Raw genomic sequence first — 21725 nt, 5'->3', positions numbered from 1 at the left:
ATAAAATCTTCAAAATCAAAAATTACTAGTGGTCATGATGAGACAATAAAGTTAATTTAAGCGTGTTCTTCTGAGTTGAGCTATTTGTGTATCCAGTCAATTATCAATGGAACTTTTCTTAATGGTAGGAATATATTGAAATTAAACCCTTGGGAACGTAAGGAGTAAAGAAATGTAGTCAAATTTCCGTACAGTTTTATTTTTGCAGCATTCTCGAACATTTTAGTGAAAGTAATATACAATCGGCTTTTTAACCATCAGACTGTATAATTTGTTCTTAAAGTCACAGTTCGGATATATAAAGGATTCCGATATTGAGAAGGCTATTTACGCACAGTGAGAATGTACTTCATTCATTAGTCAATAAATTACAGGCTGCTGGTATATTTTTTGTGATTTGGAAAACTCAAATTGTGTAAACCACAATATCCTCTAATTAAATTAGAGGATGGCACTGTGCGGCGGGACGGGTTAGAAAATGCATCGTCTGTGATTGTTCACTGTCTCTCGTCGTACTGTTCACTACAGAAGTTCCACCTACCTCAGTACGGCGTCAGATCACCAGGTCGTTTCTCTGCATACGTAGATACTGTTCAGCCGATGTTAAAAGCAGCGTTGACGAAAAACACTGTCAATACTTTCGTTTGCAAAGTCCATGTAAACTCTGGCGGCAAGCTATCGTGTAATATCTTATAACACAATTTTCGGGTGGAGGGCGATTGCTTCACCTCTTTAGAAAAATGACAAAATTCTGCAGCGAGTTCTTTTATTTCTTTAGGTTCAAAATTAAACACTTGCCATCAGCCCGAATTCAATTAACCAATAACATCACTGTCCTCAGCTCATAGTTCATGCAACCCAGTACACACGACAGGCAGCCAGAAGTGTACTTAAGTCCAACCCGAATTGTTACGCGCTCTACAGTCAGTACTCTGCTACAATACATGAGTTTCACTTTCAGTCCTTTTCAGTGGATTTCTATTAACAGAAATTGCTCGCCAACTATTCCATAAACGGTTATGAAACATGCCACGTGGATTTTTACAAAGGCCGAAAGTTCACACGCGTTTGCCTTTCCAATAAATCACTTCACAAAGCTCGGATTTTCACAACCTGTCCGTAAATGCAACTGCTTTCACGGCAGTACGATCCGGACGCGAGAAACCAGTAACTTCTTCATTTTACTCATAATATAGATGGACACGTCCAACACGACGTGCACGTCCGATAGCTAGCCAGCGACTGATTCACTGCCGTTCCTTCCAGGGCCTATAACTACATGCAATGCGCGGGAAATGCGTAACGCTGATTGGTTGTTCAAAATGACCAGCCAATCAAAACAATCCTCCGAGTTCTTTCTTGCGCTAAAACTGTCTTACGCCAATCAACATTCACACATGCATTTACGTCATTTCATCATGCAAATATTAATAAAATGTTTAACAAACCCAAACGAAAAGAAAACTACTCTTGAAAGAACTTCAGAAAACTATTACTCTGTAAAGGGCTATTCTGGTTGCCTTCTTATAGGGCAAGTACCCTTAGACATACGTCATTAGCAATGTGAGGAAATTACATTTTTCATTACAACTTGCTTGCTTAACACTCTCCCATGAACAGTTACGTATTGTTTAACTTAAGATAATACTGAATTTTTTCGTATGTCCCACATAACACTCTCACTCAATCTCATTTATTCACACAACACATTAAATAAATACTGATCTTTTCTGAAGTTTATATTACGAAAATGAAAAATAGTTAACGTTTCCAATTATGAAGATTCAAACAAATTGAAGCCGGCCGAAGTGGCCGCGCGGTTCTGGCACTGCAGTCTGGAACCGCGAGACCGTTACGGTCGCAGGTTCGAATCCTTCCTCGGGCATGGATGTGTGTGATGTCCTTAGGTTAGTTAGGTTTAACTACTTCTAAGTTCTAGGGGACTAATGATCTCAGCAGTTGAGTCCCATAGTGCTCAGAGCCATTTCAAACAAATTGACCTAACATTTTGTGAGCTTCAGCAATGATTCCAAATGATACTAAAAGACAAACTATTATGAATCCTAACTGACTTTAATCTTACAAGTGTCGGTTTGGGGTGTTTTAGGTAACTGTCTCTAGCTCTGAAAGTATGCCGGCTAGAAAGCTGAGATTTTTACACAATCTTCTTTTTAATAACAAAGAGCAGTATATTGACTTTAACTAAATTGAATAATATTTAATATAGTTTATTTATATTCTTATTGGCTTGAATATTCTGTCGCTCGAATTGACATAGGTACCGCTTCCCACGGCTAGGCTAGCGACAGGTGCGAATGAGTCACGCTAAGATACAAGCGGCTGTTTCTATCTCCGCCAGCGGCTCCAAAGCTTCGAGCCGTACTGCGAAGCAGTGCAATAAATGCTATTGAGTATTGACTCGCGACGTTACAAGTGTAAGACCTACTCGTGTACTGAAACGTGCAGCACCCTAGATCCCGAAACAGGAAGCTGCGCCAGACCAGGAAAGAATCAGCGTAGTGGACTAACGACTAAGGCTGATCCACCGACCAGCCTAAATGTAGTTTTTAGGCGTTTACCCACGAAAACGATGGGCTGGTCCGCAATTTCTGAGCAAACAGATAAAATACGATCACATGCAGCACAAACTGTATCCAAAGTCGCGGAGCCGAGCGGACGCATCAGCACCAGCAGTAGTGTCTGTTTATTCACAGGACTGGTTTAGTTTTTGTTCTCATGTGCTTCTTCGAAGAAGTGAAGCGTATATGCGCATGTTACTGTGTTCACAAGTGTATGCTAACCTAGTCTAAGTTTAGTGCATTTACTTTGTGTGACCTGACTTCGGAGTGTAGCAAAAACCAAAATAACATAGTAACTGAACTTAGATTACATCCAGGCACTACTTGTATTGGTGTTATGTTCTTATGTGTATAGATCGAAAATTGATTAAAGATGGATAGGGACTGTGCCTATTGTGTGCAGATGCAGTGGGAATTGCCCACTGTCTGCAAGAACCTGGAAGCTGTTGGTCACGGTCGACAGTCTTCAGGCTGCTGCCCTGGGCTGCGGTGCCATTGGGGCACCAGAGACGAAAGCTTTAGTACCTCTGGAAAGCCGAGTGAGGTCCCTGATGTTACAGGGCCCACCAATACACTGGTGTCTGCTGGTCGACACTTAGGCTACCTTTGATGCATGGTGAACGGTGATGGTGTCGCAAATTTCTGGCGAGGGATGGGGGGGGGGGGGAGGCAAAAGTGGATACTGATCGCATGGTTTTTCCCTTATGCCTCAAAACCAGGTTTGAGGTGTTGCCCACTGCTGAAAGTACTTCTGAGCCAGCGTGAAATGCCTCGCCTGTTGGGACCATGACTGATCCTCCTTAGAGGTCTGCACAGGTGCAGAAGGTAGGATTACTTATTCCTTATAGCTCAAATGTAAGTCGGGTGATGGTACCCCTTGGGGAAATAGCGGGCAGGTCCAGAAAGAAGGCCAGTATCTGCTCTGTTTGTTTGCTGTGAGGTCGCATCCAAGATGTGGAGGAGTCTCTGCCGGCAGCTATTGAGCGCACTGGGTGCACCGGACTGCAAATGATGGCTCATGTCGGCACGAGTGACTTGTGCCACATGGTTTGAGAGACCATTTTCGGTTGTTACCGGTGTCTGGCTGCTTCAATGAAGACATCTAGCCTCACTCACGGGGTGGAAGCAGAGCTAGTGTTTCGTAGCGCTGTTCCCAGTACCGACCACGATCCTCAGGTTGGGAACCGAGTGAAACGCTTAAACCAGAAGTTCAGACAACTCTGTGAGGATTCTGGATGCGGATTTCTCGACGTCTGCTACCGCGTAGAGATTTGTAGGTCCCCCCTTAATAGATCAGCGTGCACTACACGCGGAAACTGGGTGCTAGGGTATTGCAGTACATGTAACGTACACATATCGGTTTTTAGGATAGAGAAATCCCTCCACATTCCCGATAAGGCACGTTCTGATTTCGGAGAAGGAAGAATATTACCACTATTAATTAAAGAGAGCAGCATTCGCCATGGCATATCGGAAAAATAAAAAGTCAATATAGCATTATTTAACTGCAGGAGACTGTATGGAAAGGTCCCGGAATGTGTCTCGGTAAAAATGCCCACATGGTAACAGGGACAGAAAGCTGACTAAAACCAGATGTTAATAGTAATGAAATTCTAAGTTTCGATTGGAATGTATATCGAAAAGATAGGTTGAATGTTGCTGGTGATGCCTGGCTGTAACCGTAAGAAATAAGATAACTCCTAATGAGATTAGTATGGTTTCCGAATGCAAAATATTTTGCGTGACTATAAGTGTTGAAGATGGATTGAACATGGTCATCGGATGTTTTTATAGACCACGTGCCTTAGGAGCAGTAGCAGCGGAACATTTGAGAGAGAAATTCGATAAAATTTCTAGTAAATTTCTTTCTTATGTTATAGTTTTGGGTGGAGATTTCAGTTTACCAGCTAAAGACTGGAAGATTCAAGCTATTAAAATGCGAAGAGCGAGCAACGAATCATATGAAACTGTTCTAAATGCATTGATCTAAAATTAGCTTGAGCAGCTGATCAGGGAACCGACTTGTGAAAATAACATTAAATCTCCTAGTCACCAAAAGGTCCGAACCTTTCGACCTAATTTAGCGTGGGATGGAGAATCAGTCATCATAAGCCATTACCGCACCACTGAAACGGCTGTAAATATGAATATAAAGAAAGTGAGGAAGATATTTCTGCCTAGCGTGAACGACAAATAACGGATTCCGGATGACCTGGCGTTCAACGTGAAAATTTCATCTCCAGCACTGACAATGCTGAGCGTCAGCGGCCAAGTTCAAGAGTATTAAACAGTAAGCTTTAGAGAGGTACGTATGTGCCGCACAAAGTTGTGAGTGACGGAAAAGACCCGCCGTAGTTTGACAGGCGTGTTAGCAAGCTCCTATAAAAGCAAAGAGAGCTTCACTGAAAATGTAAACTTAGTCAAGGTTTCACAAAAACTGAACGAACCGAAATTAGCGTAAGGAGAACCATGCGTGAAGCGTTCAAAGAATCCGAAAGAAAAATTCTTAAAAACTTTTGATCTTATGAAAAATTAGCAAAGGGATCGAAGCCATCTGTCTCGGTGTTCTGTGACCATAACTTGATCGAAACGGAGGATGACTGTGAAAAGTCGAAATCTACGTCTACGTCATTACTCTGCCGTTCACAATAAAGTGCCTGGCAGAGGGTTCAGTGAACCACCTTGAAGCTGTCTCTCTACCGTTCCACTGTCGAACGGCACGCGGGAAAAACGAGCACTTAAATTTTTCTGTGCGAGCCCTGATTACTCTTATTTTATCGTGATGATCATTTCTCCCTATGTAGGTAAGTGTCAACAGAATGTTTTCGCAATCGGAGGAGAAAACTGGTGATTGAAATTTTATGAGAAGATCCCGTCGCAACGAAACACGCCTTTGTTTTAATGATTGCCACTCCAAGTCACGAATCATGTCTGTGACACTATCTCCCCTATTTCGCGATAATACAAAACGAGCTGCCCTTCATTGTACTTTATCGATGTCATCCGTCAGTCCCACATGATGCGGATCCCACACTGCACAGCAGTACTCCAGAATAGGACGGACAAGTGTGGTGTCAGCAGTCTCTTTAGTAGACCTGTTGCACCTTCTAAGTGTTCTGCCAATGAATCGCCGTCTTTGGTTTGCTCTACCCACAATATTATCTATGTGATCGTTCCAATTTAGGTTATTTGTAATTGTAATCCCTAAGTATTTAGTTGAATGTACAGTCTTCATATTTGTGTGACTTATCGCGTAATCGAAATTTAGCTGATTTCTTGTAGTACTCATGTGAATAACTTCACTCTTTTCCTTATTCAGGGTCAATTGCCACTTTTCGCACCATACAGATATCTTATCTAAATCATTTTGCAAGTCTTTTGATCATCTGATGACTTTACAAGACGGTAAATGACAGCATCGTCTGCAAACAATCTAAGACGGCTACTCAGATTGGTGGTCCATTGATCGTGACCGGGCCAAATATCTCACGAAATAAGCATCAAACAAAAAAACTACAAAGAACGAAACTTGTCTAGCTTGAAGGGGGAAACCAGATGGCGGTATGGTTGGCCCGCTAGATGGCGCTTCCATAGGTCAAACGGATATCAACTGCGTTTTTTAAAATAAGAACCCCCATTTTATTACATATTCGTGTAGTACGTACAGAAATATGAATGTTTTAGTTGGATCACTTTTTTCGCTTTGTGATAGATGGCGCTGTAATAGTCACAAATACACTCCGGGAAATTGAAATAAGAACACCGTGAATTCATCCTAGGAGCAACTGTCTTGTGGTCACTAATCCCTTTATTCATCACAATACTCACTATTTGTCCAGGATTATTTGTTGCTAAAAGGTCAAGTATGCTTTCGCAACCATTTACGCTTCGAGTGGGCTCATGAACTAATTGTTCAAAATAATTTTCTGAGAAAGCATTCAGTACAATTTCGGATGACGTTTTATGCCTGCCGCCGGCTTTAAACGTATAATTTTTCCAGCATATCGAGGGTAGATTGAAGTCACCACCGACTATAGTTGTATGAGCGGGGTACTTATTTGAAATGAGACTCAAGTTTTCTTTGAAATGTTCAGCAACTATATCTTCTGAGTCGGGGGTCGGTAAAACGATTGTCAGATGTAACCTCTACCCATACTATTTCACATGAACTATCTACTTCAGTTTCGCTACAAGGCAAACTACCTCTGACAGCAATAATTACTCCACCACCAACTTTATTTAATCTATCCTTTCTGAACATTGTTAGATCGTTTGAAAAAATTTCGGCTGAACTTATTTCCAGCTTTAGCCAGCTCTCTGTACCTGTAACTATTCGAGCTTCAGTGCTTTCTATTAGGGCTTGGAGCTCTGGTTCTTTCCCAACACAACTACGACAATTTACAACTACAATACCAATCGTTTCTACAACTACCTTACTGTGTTTTACCGGCCCACTTTTAGACGGACGCCCCTTGTGGGATTCTCTGAGACCCTCTAATCTAATTGTCTCTTTCTTTCCAAAACCGTTCCATTAAGACGATCACACTCTAGTTTCTCCTTTAAATCGTTACACGCACGTTAAAATGATAGATATCATAATAAGTACCATCGGATAGGAAAGCTACTGATACCGCTCAATAGAGGAAAGGCCGCTGAACTTGACATCATAACAATACGGTTCTACATATAGTATGCTAAAGAATTAGCTCCTCTTCTAGCAGAAGTATACCGTAGACTGCCGGAGGAGCGAAGTTTTCTAGTTGAAAAAAGAGGCATAAGTCATTACCGTTTTCAAGAAGGGTTGTCGAACAGACGCACGAAACAATAGACCTACATCTCTGATGGTCTGCTGTAGAATTTTGGAACATGTTTTATGCCCGCGTGTTATGACATTTCTTGGAGACCGGAAATCTCCTCTATAGAAATCAACACGGGTTCCGAAAACAACGACCTGTGAAACCTAGCTCGTTCTCGTCGTCCACGAGACCCAGAAAGCAGTAGGTACAGGCGCCAGGGTAAACGCTGAGTTCCTCGACTTCCGGAAGGCGTTCGATACGGTTCGGCACTGCTGCCTAACGAACAAAATACAAGCGTACTGAATATCAGACCAGCTGTCTGAATGTATTGAAGAGTTTCCAGCAAACAGAACACATCACGATTTAAATAAAGAAACATAGTTTCAGCTAAGTATTTTTCACGCTTAGCACAATGCGGTTTGACAATGTACGTTGTCTTCTTATTGTCAGCTGCAAGTATTTACATGATTATTATGTGCGATGTTTGCATGTGCGTCTTTATGCCTCTCTTGCACTGTAGTTGTCTTGTTGAGGCTATACTGCAATCGAAATTCCGTAAAAAATAAATCTTGTGTTTTTTTACGTGCTAATGTTAGAAATTGTATTTTTTTCTGTCAACGTACAGGTACTGTGCCTCTCCCATTCCACAGAATACCAAACACATGCAAACCATCACTCACACTGTTTATTTTTAAAATCAGAATATTTTACAAAGATATTATGACAGGATGGTTCCCACTGAATGTGGATGCAGAGGTGCTACATTTTCCGTGGATTACAATACTTTTATAAAGTTACCACATATAAATTTATTTTCCGTATACTGAATATTACTGACATTTAAATTATCAAATATGCTTTATGTTCTATTTTGTTGCAAATGTTGAGTAGACACACTGAAGAAATAAATATATTTATAGAACTTACTATAATTGTTACATACAGGAGTAAGGGGATAAAATTCTCAGTGACAAACTAGCTAGTGAATCAGTTAATTTTTCAACTGTTCCTCTTGTATGTAAAAACTACAGTAAATTTCATAAATATGTTCATTTCTTCAGAGACTTTACTCCATGTTTGGAACAAAGTACCACGACAACGTGGCTAACTGAGTGTAGACGAAGATGTAAATGTAGAGGTAGATGTAAAGTTTACACGATTCACAGACGGGTGGCACTCACTAATTCCCTCCCTTAGGTAATTGACGACTGCAGCGACAAGAAGAGCATCCTGTCGCAAAGTATCTGGGAACTAATTACATGTAGTGTCAAACAAGGTCCCATCTTAGATTCATTAATTAATGATTTCTAGCTAATTCTTTGTCACTAAACTTTGAAAAAAAAAAACACACACACACTATTTACAGCTCAAAACTTCTTCAGTGTACACACGAATTATGACGACGAGGAAACAGAAGCAGCAGGTAGTGTTAGATTCTTAGGAGTACAGCTTGATAATAAATTCAGCTGGGAGGGGCATACCACAAACGTGCTGAAGCGGCTTAGCAAATCTATTTTCGTGTGATCCCGAATTCAAAAACGTGTGATACGAATAATTTGTGGTGTGAACTCAAGAACGCCCTGTAGATGCCTGTTCAAGAAACTGGGAATACTAACTACAGATTCCCAAAATATTTATTCGTTAATGAAATTAGTTATACGTAATATATCTCCTCTTCAAACCGAGAGTTCAGCTCATGAAAGCAACTGTAGAAATAAGAATTATGTTCACAAAGATTGAAAGTCATTTACTTCGGTTCAGAAAGGTGTCCATTATTCAGTAACACACATTTTGATAAATGTTCAGTAACCAAGAAAAGTGTAACTAGAAACACAATTCAGTTTAGAAGGAGCCTTAATGATTTATTGGTCGTCAACTACTTCTACTCCACACTGATATGTGTATATTGTAAATAACATCAATTAATGTGATTATTACTGAAAATCAATTATCAGCACATCTCCAGTGTAGTAATGTAATCAATGTGATTAAGTCTGTAAACTGATTTTCTCCTTGGTGGTGCGTGGCTTGAACAGCCTAGGAATTGTAGTATGCACTTCAGTGCAATGTACATTTACATGTTTCGTGACAACTTTGTTATTATCTTTCAAAGGAAAATGTATTTAAGACTTTTTGACTTACTCCATATCTGTGAGGACTATTTCGCTTCGGATGTGTGGTATCTGATTTAGCATTTCTTATTCTTTGTAAATATGTGTTGATATTCCTGTTTATGAGCATGTTCTACCTTCTTTAGTATCTATTCAATATGGAGCTATGGAACGAAAAGTATATCTAATCCATTTAGCGTAATATCCTGCCTGTGTCGATGTGATTCAATATGGAAATCAAATGATGGAAGAGAGTGGAACGCGGACCTATTGGCTGATCACTTCTCTCGTAAATTACCGAATGGTGACCCATAGGTACCTGTTGGCCCAGTTTCAGCTATGAACTTTTAGCAGAACTAGAATTCGGATCTGCTTCCTCAAAATCACAGCGATTAAGGACGGACTTCCGCTTAACACACAAAACTAAAAAGCATTGTTCTTATTTATAGAGAGATTATAATTTAATAAATCTCAAAATGAAGATGAAATAAAAATAATTTGACCCCTAAAGAATTTCAACGCGACAGGAGAAGTTGATATGACGGCAAGAGTCAGAAACTACAATCAAAGGTAAACACAATTGTCATTACTCAAATTGTTCAACGAAATGTCGGTAGGAAGGACGGGAGCAAACAATTACAAAGTAGTACTAGTCCACCCATGATAATGGAAAGCTAGAAAAACCGTCGTTCAGAGATACTGTGATACACAGTTATTCCTCGTAATATACGAAAGACTTTCTGCAGCATTACTCAGAAGGAATGAAGGAAGGTTGAATACATAATTAAATGAGTGTCAACCAACGTTTCGGAGAGGCTCATCCCGTGGAAAATAATTGAAAACGTTTTGAGTGAGATGGGCAAAACACACTGAGAATTAAATAGTACATTTGTAGATTTCAGAAAGACTTCCCGCATTAATGTCAAAGTACTTGCAGTGGATCCTGATGCAGTTTGGAATTCCTGTGGGACCGTCTGGATAGATGGCTACCTATTACACATTACGAACTTCTTCAACTGTTGGTGGTGTCTATCAGCCAACAGACGAGGTCTGCCTGCACGCTTTTGTGCTGTACTTTCCTTTCACGTTTCCACTTCACTATCACAACGGGAACAGTGGACCTAGGGATGTTTAGGAGTGTGAAATCTCGCGTGCAGACATATGACACATGTGACACCCAATCACCTGACCACGTTCGAATTCCATGAGTTCCGCGGAACGCCCCATTCTGCTATCTTACGATGTCTAATCACTACTGAGGTCGGTGATATGGAGTAAGTGGCAGTAGGTGTCGGCACAATGCACCTAATATGAAAAACTTATATTTTTGGGGGTGTCCGTTTACGTTTGATCACATAGTGTACTTCGCGGGCAGAGAGTGTAAAGCTTGAAGAAAATGTTGTGTATGATTTCAGGAAAAAAGAGTCTTAGAGAAAGTACAAATAATAATTAGTTTGTCTAAATGGATCGCCGGAGTAACGTCGGTTATTTTCCTGGCAACTGCAAAATACACTCCTGGAAATTGAAATAAGAACACCGTGAATTCATTGTCCCAGGAAGGGGAAACTTTATTGACACATTCCTGGGGTCAGATACATCACATGATCACACTGACAGAACCACAGGCACATAGACACAGGCAACAGAGCATGCACAATGTCGGCACTAGTACAGTGTATATCCACCTTTCGCAGCAATGCAGGCTGCTATTCTCCCATGGAGACGATCGTAGAGATGCTGGATGTAGTCCTGTGGAACGGCTTGCCATGCCATTTCCACCTGGCGCCTCAGTTGGACCAGCGTTCGTGCTGGACGTGCAGACCGCGTGAGACGACGCTTCATCCAGTCCCAAACATGCTCAATGGGGGACAAATCCGGAGATCTTGCTGGCCAGGGTAGTTGCCTTACACCTTCTAGAGCACGTTGGGTGGCACGGGATACATGCGGACGTGCATTGTCCTGTTGGAACAGCAAGTTCCCTTGCCGGTCTAGGAATGGTAGAACGATGGGTTCGATGACGGTTTGGATGTACCGTGCACTATTCAGTGTCCCCTCGACGATCACCAGTGGTGTACGGCCAGTGTAGGAGATCGCTCCCCACACCATGATGCCGGGTGTTGGCCCTGTGTGCCTCGGTCGTATGCAGTCCTGATTGTGGCGCTCACCTGCACGGCGCCAAACACGCATACGACCATCATTGGCACCAAGGCAGAAGCGACTCTCATCGCTGAAGACGACACGTCTCCATTCGTCCCTCCATTCACGCCTGTCGCGACACCACTGGAGGCGGGCTGCACGATGTTGGGGCGTGAGCGGAAGACGGCCTAACGGTGTGCGGGACCGTAGCCCAGCTTCATGGAGACGGTTGTGAATGGTCCTCGCCGATACCCCAGGAGCAACAGTGTCCCTAATTTGCTGGGAAGTGGCGGTGCGGTCCCCTACGGCACTGCGTAGGATCCTACGGTCTTGGCGTGCATCCGTGCGTCGCTGCGGTCCGGTCCCAGGTCGACGGGCACGTGCACCTTCCGCCGACCACTGGCGACAACATCGATGTACTGTGGAGACCTCACGCCCCACGTGTTGAGCAATTCGGCGGTACGTCCACCCGGCCTCCCGCATGCCCACTATACGCCCTCGCTCAAAGTCCGTCAACTGCACATACGGTTCACGTCCACGCGGCATGCTACCAGTGTTAAAGACTGCGATGGAGCTCCGTATGCCACGGCAAACTGGCTGTCACTGACGGCGGCGGTGCACAAATGCTGCGCAGCTAGCGCCATTGGACGGCCAACACCGCGGTTCCTGGTGTGTCCGCTGTGCCGTGCGTGTGATCATTGCTTGTACAGCCCTCTCGCAGTGTCCGGAGCAAGTATGGTGGGTCTGACACACCGGTGTCAATGTGTTCTTTTTTCCATTTCCAGGAGTGTATTTCAGTGAGGCTACTTAAACTGTTACTCATGATGACGACTAGCTGCCTCGATGAAATACTATGCAGTTCCCACGATATCATCGGAAGTTACGCCGAAGAACCACCCATTACTCAATACGTCAGTAAAGCCTCATTCAGCAACATAGGATTCAGTACGATAGTTTGCTCAAGATTGCTGCTCTAGATCGAAGGAAGATTATGGCTTAACATCTCGTACAAGACGAAATTATTAGAGACGGAGCACAAGGTAGGATTTGTGAAAGATGGCGAAGGAAATCGTCCCCGTCCTTAATAAGAAACGATCCCGGCATTTGCCACAAGCGTCTTAACTATATCACAGAGAACCTAAAGCTGAATGGGCAACGGGGAATTGAACTACCATCCTCCAGAATGTGAGTCCATGCTTTAGATCGAGAAGACGCAAAGAAGGTAAAGAATCCCATAGAATCCAGGTTTGATCCTTCGCGACTGATTTCCCTCCTACCCATAATTTTTTGAACAAGAAGAACAGCATATATAGTCTATCACCATCAGTGGCTTCTCGACTTGATGAACCTTCAAATTCAAAGTAGGTAGCAATTTGTCATGATACATAGTCATTTTATACTCGCTTTGTGCCTGTCCTGAGTCCTTAATGACTATGACCAACATTATGGTAATCCCACCGAATATTTTTAAGCATTTCATGTAAGTTATTTCAGAAAATGGATTTCTTCCACTATGTGACTCCGTTCTTAGTGATTTTTTCGTTATACCGTCAAGTGACGTATGCCTTAGCTAAGGCGCTGGACTAACATTCCGCCGAAGTGATGTTCAGATCTCCGTACTTCCACCCAACTTTAGGTATTCCGTTGTTTCTCTAAATTAATTAAAACGTATTGCGGGATAGTTTACTTGAAAAGCATACGACCGATTTCCTTTCCCATCGTTGTCTTCTGTTTCTCATTAAATTGTCATCGACGAATCGCTAAAAACCAAATTTTCTTCCTGAATTCCTCGTAGTGCTGGCAATTGCAGTCGTAAATTACTTGTTTGAAGAACTGTAAAACTTGTAACGTATGCAATTAAGATTTTTCATTGTTGTTTTTAGTGTTTGTGCAATACTGTAACATTACATTGCAATTTGTGAAAGTAGTAATGACAGTTTCACTAGATGGCGAAAGTGCCACGGTTATCACTACATTCCTTAGCAAGAAATGTAGACGTACTGTTTTTGCTTTTCAATCACAATACGCAAGATGTGTTTTTGAAGTAAGTTGCTTACTTCAAGGACGATAATGATTGTTACTCGAAAATATCCCGTCTGTGTAGCTCCAACATAACAATGAAGAAAATAGCATTTTCCATGAGCTGGAAAGCCTGAGAGTGTCTCGCAGTACACACATACGTTTTCACGACGAAATATGTTGGTTACATGAGCAACTGTCTCTTTGCAATGAGGTCTATGCATCAGTAGAAACCCATTGGATTGAAACACAACACATCTGAAAGGAAAGACATTTTTTGTATTGTTACATCCTTCTACATGTGTTGTAAACGTGAAGAAGTAAACTTACGGGGCAACTAAACCTGTAGATTCAGCAGCCAAACTGGAGAGAGATTTTTGTCTACGCGTACTTTGACAGTTGTTCTGCATCTGTGAGGGTTCTTCCTTCTACATCTGTTTCTACATCTACACTCTGCGAATCACTGCGAATTTCGTGGCAAATGCTACTTTCATGTCTATGATACATTACGTTTTTTACCTTCTCATCCATGAGGGGAACTTTGAAGGAATGACAGCTTGTACACCTCTGCGAGATTTGTAATCTGTATAATTTTATATGAGTTATATCTATGGAAAAGGTACTTTGGCGACTGAAGAATAATCGTATTTTCTGCCCTGAAAGACAATTTTTGAAGTTTTCTAAGCAGCTTCCTTTCCAGCGTCTCTCACTTAATGTCCTTCAACGTTTCTGCTATTCTCTCATGAGTCACAAAGACCTAAATCATTCTCCGCGCCTTTCTTTGCATACGCTTGATTTCCACCATTATTCTGACCTGATGTTCACATGCACTGAAGAGCCATTCCTGTTTGGGCTGTACAATAATTTTTTATGCAAGACAAACTGCAATTTTCCAGAACCCTAACAATGAATCGTTACCTGCCATTTGCTTTAAGTAGAACAGTCTATACGGTCGTTCCACTTCATATCTCTACATTCTGTTGCTCCCAAATACCACTATTTGTATGCTGTGGCAAACGCTAGTTGCGACCCATTAATCCGGTACTCAAAGGATAAACTTTTAAGTTTAGTGCATCTCCCTACATGAAGTGCTAGTTGTAAGTCCTTGCATCTGGCCGATATTTTGTCGAGCTCGAATTGGATATTTCTGCAATTTTACCTAGCATGATTTCCTCTGACATACCTGCGTGATCAGCTAAAAGCCGGCTATTGCAACTAATCCGTCGGAGGTTCGAGTCCTCCCTCAGGCATGGGCGTGTGTGTTGTCCTTAGTGCAAGTTAGTTTAAGTTAGATTAAGTAGTGTGTAAGCCAAGGGACCGATAACCTCAGCAGCTTGGTCCCATAGGAACTTACCACAAATTTCCAAAACTTTCCATAATATCATCGGCAAGGTTCCTATCGCCGTGGCGTCCCACATATTACGTAAATGTCTGTAGATGTCTCCCAGTCCAGAATATTGTGCTGCGTACTACATTTAAGCAAATTTTCTATCCAGTCGTAAACCTGTTTAGCTATTTAATAGGGGCGAATATTCTTTAGAAGGTGTCGATGTTGTGGTATTCAATGAAAACCATTTTTTGGCATATTTTGGAACCAAGGCTGTTTCATTCAAAAATAATCTTTGTACGGTTACTGCAACAGCTATGCATATGGAGTGGGGGATGTTTTATCAATGAAAACCAGTTCGGATGTACAGATACACAGACTCTATGTGGTATATTACTTCCGTATCGCTGAAAATAAGCTACTTAAAAAGCATCAAACTGAGTTTCGTATGATCGATATTTTCGGTATGCATCTGGATTTTCATGGAGAAAAATATTTTGTTCTAGACATGTCACAATGCTTAAACTCAGAACATGTTGTAGGATTCTTCTAACAATAGATGTGAGTTTTCTACAACGGTTCTTTTGTCAATCAATACTACTTCCTTTCGTATAGATCTGTGTGATAAGTGTTCTTTCCACACGAAACTGTGAGGTCTATTAGTCTATGGAGTTTACTGTCGTGTTTGCGTTGCTGGTAACGGTAGCAGAGAAGAGAATAGAAGAACCTGATACCAACATCCGGCTCACTTGTCTCGGATAGCGCCAAATGCGACTGGTGGATCACCATCAAAACTGTCGTATTCCATAGTTCCATGAGACGTTGGGGCAATTTTGGGATCTGGTCACGATATATTCAATTTCTCTTTTCTTGAACAAAGAAAAGCTTTCTTTCTATACGGCACCAACAATAAGTATAGATTTTTCTTTATCGACTTTGAAAATACGCCATACAGCCATCCACACTAATAAATCAGAATTATGTATAACTGTTATAAATAACCACCCAACTGGTAAAACATACATTAATGATGATGTCATAAAATGAAGAGAAATACGACTGAAAATAATTACAAGGATTACAATTTTTTTTCACTTAAAGCCAGTGAGTTCATTTCTCTCTTTCCTCTTCTCTTAGGAAGTAGCATAGTTTTATAGACATTTAAGAGACTGTGATTGCAAATAATGTGGGCACAGATGTTGGTAACTGGTATTTCTCACTCACAATATTCCCAGTCTTACGTGGAGATGGTGCTATGCTACAGCGGGGTAGGTGCTGTGCAAAGCGGCAGTGGTTGAACATCAACCGCAAAATGGTCAATGCAGATTTCCATGTACACGTGAGCTCATTGTACCAATGTCTGGTTGATTCTACTGCTGTTATTTGTGCCTAGTATTTCCCTTCAGCTGTCTGAGAAGTTTGCCATTCTTTGTGCTATTTATTCCAAAACCTCTACCTTTACCGACCGCTGTGGCCGAGCGGTTCTAGGCGCTTCAGTCTGGAACCGCGCGACCGCTACTGTCACAGGTTCGAATCCTGCCTCGGGTATGGATGTGTGTGATGTCCGTAGGTTAGTTAGGTTTAAGTAGTTCTAAGTTCTAGGGACTGATGACCTCAGATGTTAAGTCCTGTAGTGCTCAGAGTCATTTGAACCTCTTCCTTAAATTGAAAATTGGTCCTTCACTTGAACGTGTGTATATAAACTGGCGAAAAAGAATCGTAACACTAAAAAATAATAAATGTGGAGTAATGAAATTTCGGGAATACGTTTTTCTACGTAAAATATTTGTTTGATTAACTTCATAAGATCACAGCTTGATGTAAGCTCGAGAAAAGTCATTGCGAATGTGAAATGCTGGTATAGTAATAACCGGTATAACCACTAGAATGTTGAATGGAAGCATCCAAACCTGCATGCATCCTGTTGTACAGGTGCCAGATGTTAGTTTGTCGGATGGAGTTTCATGCCTGTTGTACTGGTCGGTCAATACACGGACTGTTAATGTTGTTTGTGGATGACGCTTGAGATGTCGTTCCCATATCTGCTTGACTGGAGACAAGTCTGGTGATCGAGCAGGTAAAGACAACATATCGACACTCTGTACAGTACGTTGGGTTACAACAGCGGTATGTGCGCGAACATTCTCCTGTTGGGAAATACCCACTGGAATACTGTTCATGTATGGCAGCACAACAGGTCGAATCACCGAACTGATGCACAAAGTTGCAGTGAGGGTGCGGGGAATAACCTCGAAAGTGCTTCTGCTGTCATACGAAATCGCATTCCAGACCATAAGTACAGGTGTAAGTCCAGTGTGTCTAGCATGCAAACAGCTTGGTTGCATGCACCCAACTAGCCTCCTTCTAACCAACACACGGACATCTCTCGCACCGAGGCAGAATCAGCTTTCATCAGAAAACACAACAGACTTCCACCTTGCCTTCCAATGAGCTCTCGTTGACAACACTGAAGTCACAAATGTCGGTGGTTTGGGGTCAGTGGAATACACACTACAGGGCATCTGGCTCTGAGCTGTCCTTGAAGAATCGGTTTGTAAAAGTTCGTTGTGTCACTGTGGTTCGAATTGCTGCCCAAACTGCTGCTGCAGATGCAGTACGATGAGCGAGAGACAAACGACAAACACGATGGTCTTTCCTGTCGGTAGTTCCACGAGCGCTTCTGCAGGCCGGTCTTCTTGCGACGGTACATTCTCGTTGCCGCCGCCGCTAGCAATCATGTACAGTGGGTACATTCCTGTCAAGTCTTTCTGCAGTATCGCAGAAGGAACATCCAGCTTCTCTTAGCCCTATTACACGACCTGTGTAAAGTCCATGAGGTGTTGACAATGGCGTCTTTGTCGCCTTAAAGGCATTCTTTACTAACATGAATTCACCACTTCCAGTCTCAAAGATAATTAACGCTCATGACAGTTACAGCATGTATTTAAAGCAAACCCAGTCACATCTTGTGCGACTTGCGCGAAAGTTGAATAAACATCATCTTTCTGATGCAGAAACGAAACACGCCTACCGACTATCCGTTATGTTGCACAGCCCCTTCTTGGTGTTGTGATTTCTTTGCGTCCGTGAATATACATCAGATCACCGCATCTGTAGCAAGGAAGTCAGCGGTGTCGTTTCCCAGTACGATGTTCTTGCTTTAATCCAGTGCATGGAGACACTGTGGCCATTTTTTTCCAACTGGTTTACGCATGCTCTTATCTCGTGGACTGTTGAGCGGTTTTTATGCTCTCGATGAAAATATTTAAAGAGAGTAAGCAAAGATTTGGAGACCGAGAAGAAGTCAACGCTTTTTTTGGGTGTCGTTGTGACAGTACTTCACGGATTCCATGATCGTTGCAAGTTCTGCCATCATTATTGTAATTTTGTTTGTTACCTTGTGCTTAAACCCTACTTGCGCATGAGAATGCCAAAAGGGGCATCCTGTTCCCTCTTCATTGTTTAAGCCCTCTGTATACTTGTAGATTATGCCGGCCTGGGAGTATTTGGTTCTGAGCTCTCGCAAGGCTTCTGGACAAGCCTGATTAATTTCCGTGCTTGTGGAGGCAGATTTTCACACAACGAATAATTCAACGTGAAAAATATTTATTTATTTTACCGTTTTGAACATGTCTGTCTTTATTTATTTATGTATGGGATTATAGCCTGTTATCTTTAATTTAAACACAGTCCGTATTCATTATTACACAAATTGTTACTATCAATAGCAACTATTTTTCTTTTACATCGGTAACAAACTATAAAATATATGTTATTACATGCATCACTAAACTACTTCCCATCACCATAACTATTCCTGCTAGTAACAAAAACTACACTAAATGATGTGTTGGCAAATGTGCCAACACCTTGTAGATAGAGGAGGCCGAAATGCACGCTATCTAACGCAGACGGGCGTGAATTCTGGAACAGGATAAGTAGTGAATGCTAATAAGAAAAGTATGCAGCTCCTCGAATACTTAACTTTTATTCCTTCATTGTTGTATACATCGTTCTTGATGAGACATTTCATACGATAACTATCAAACTATGTAAGGCTAATGGCGCCTTGCTAGGTCGTAGCCATGGACTTAGCTGAAGGCTATTCTAACTGTCTCTCGGCAAATGAGAGAAAGGCTTCGTCAGTGTAGTCGCTAGCAAAGTCGTCGTACAACTGGGGCGAGTGCTATTCCGTATCTCGAGACCTGCCTTGTGGTGGCGCTCGGTCTGCGATCACACAGTGGCGACACGCGGGTCCGACATGTACTAAATGGACCGCGGCCGATTTAAGCTACCACCTAGCAAGTGTGGTGTCTGGCGGTGACACCACACTAAACAAACCATACTACTAGATACGTCTGAAAGTTTCGGTGAACGGTTTCGGAAAAAAAGAAAAAAGAGGACAAACAAAATACCTTTACTAGCCTCCAAATTAATCACAATTAGCTGCAACACACTTAGGCTTAAGCCTTTCAGAACTAATTTAAGGCGGGGAAACAAAAAGAAGTCTGCCTGCGCCATATTTGCAGAATAAGGACAGTATTAAAGAAAAATGACCTTGTGTTGAGCTAGAAAGTTGAGTACACTGCTCTCAGCGTGCGGAGGAAGTTCCACTGTCCACTCCAGTACAGTTCTGGTCGAACCTGTCGGATGCATTGCAGCAGCGATTTCAAAACTCCCTTGTAAACTTCAACGTTGACAGTTTGACCATGGGATAGAAATTCATGATGGATCAAGCCCTTGCTGTTGAAAAAGGCGATCAAGATTGTCTTAATCTTGGATTTTGTCTGCCGATTTTTTTGTAGGGTGTGGGGAAAGACGATTAACATCATACCACTAACTTTCGCTTGGTCTACGAATCTTAAAGTAGCACCAAGTCTCATCTTGTGCAGTGATGATATTCAAAAACTGTGTATTCAGATCAGACATGAAGATGAAATCTCCAGACTTTTCATTTCAGTTGGATTCTGCTCGACTGTCAGTATGTGCAGTACAAATCTGGCATATCTTACGCCTTTTCAGATGTTCATCAACAATAGGCTTACACTGTCTTTGTCTTCAACGCTTCTGCTGTCACCCTCAAAGACAGCCACCGATCATCCATCAGCATCCGTCACTGTCTTTCGATACTGTCTAAAAGTGTACTTGTCATCAGCTGACCCGAACTCTGCTCCTCCTCAACACCTTCCTTTCCATCTCTAAAGCATTTAAACCACTCAGACACATACTTTTTACCACCTGATTCAATATTTTTTTCTTTATTGTAATTTAATTCCCCTGCCCCACAGGGTGGGGGAAGACTAGCAGCGGCACAATCCGCCGCTCATCAGGCAAGTGGCATACAAATAATAAACAAGCAAACTTATACATAAAAAGGGAGGGAAAATGGGAATATAAAACACAGTAAATGGAGATGATGGAAGTTAAAATGTGCACTAACATGGGGATGTTCATTGGGGGACAGTTAAAATAGTCGACATACAGTTAAAATAACACAGCAGGCGATTTGTGGGGCACTTAAAAGATACTGCAATCACACACACTAGTATAAAAACTCACAGAGTGAGAGACAGTTAAAAAAACCATTGCTAGTGACCAAGCACACACAAAGAATAAAAACCACTGGTAGGGACTTGCCAAGGGATGGGAGGCCTGAGAGGAGAGAAAAAGAGGGGAGGGGAAGGTGCAGTGGAGGGGGCAGGACTGGAGGGGATGTGATAAAAAGAAATAAATGGTGGCGGGGGGGGCCCACCAAGAGGCAGGAGATGGGCGGGGTGGGATATAATGAGGGAAGGCAAGCCAGAAGGGAGCCCTGTGGAGAAGGAAGGGGAAGGTGGGGTTAGAGTTGATAGGAGGGGTAGATGTCAGGGAAAAGCTCATCATCTGGGAGGGGTAGGTGCTGGAAGTTGCGTTGGGAAAGGAGTGGAGGGTGTGGAGGTCGAGAAAGGGTGGGACATAATGGTAAAGACACGGCAGCAGTGGGTGGAGAGGAAGGGGGAGACCTGGGGGTGGGGGGATCGAGTCAGCAGACGATGTACAGGATGCAGATGTGTTCAAGGGAAGAAGAAGGTGTGGGAAGGGGATGAGGTTCAAAATGGCTCTCAGCACTATGGGACCTAACTTCTGAGGTCATCAGTCCCCTAGAACTTAGAACTACTTAAACCTAACTAACCTAAGGACATCACACACATCCATGCCCGAGGCAGAATTCGAACCTGAGACTGTAGCAGTCGCACGGTTCTAGACTGTAGCGCCGAGAACCGCTCGGCCACTCCGCCCAGCGGGGATGAGGTCATAGAGGATGTGCATAGGGGACAGGAGGCAGATACGGAAGGCGAGGCAGAGTGCATGGCGTTCTAGTATTTGGAGGGCTTTATAGACTCTGGGAGGGGCGGAAATCCAAGCGACACTGACATAACAAAGGTTGGGGTGGATCAGGGACACATAGGTGTGAAGGATGGTGGAAGGATGCAGTCCCCATATCCGGCCAGACAGGAGTTTCAGAAGGCGGAGTCTATTGTGGGCTTTGTGTTGGATTGTAAGGAGATGAGGAGTCCAGGTGAGGTGACGGTCAAGGATGAGTCCAAGGTATTTCTGGGTAGGAGTGAGGTGGATAGAACAACCATAAATGGTGAGGTAAAAATCGTGGAGACGAGTTCAGTACCGTACACTTGCACCTCACTGTTTTAAATCTATAAGGCCAGCCTAGTACATTCTAGCGACGAGCAGGTGCAGCCATTAACATGCCAGGTAGTTG

Source organism: Schistocerca americana, chromosome X, assembly GCF_021461395.2.
Source record: "Schistocerca americana isolate TAMUIC-IGC-003095 chromosome X, iqSchAmer2.1, whole genome shotgun sequence".
NCBI classification, from domain to species: Eukaryota; Metazoa; Arthropoda; class Insecta; order Orthoptera; family Acrididae; genus Schistocerca; species Schistocerca americana.
This window is presented reverse-complemented; position numbering follows the sequence as displayed.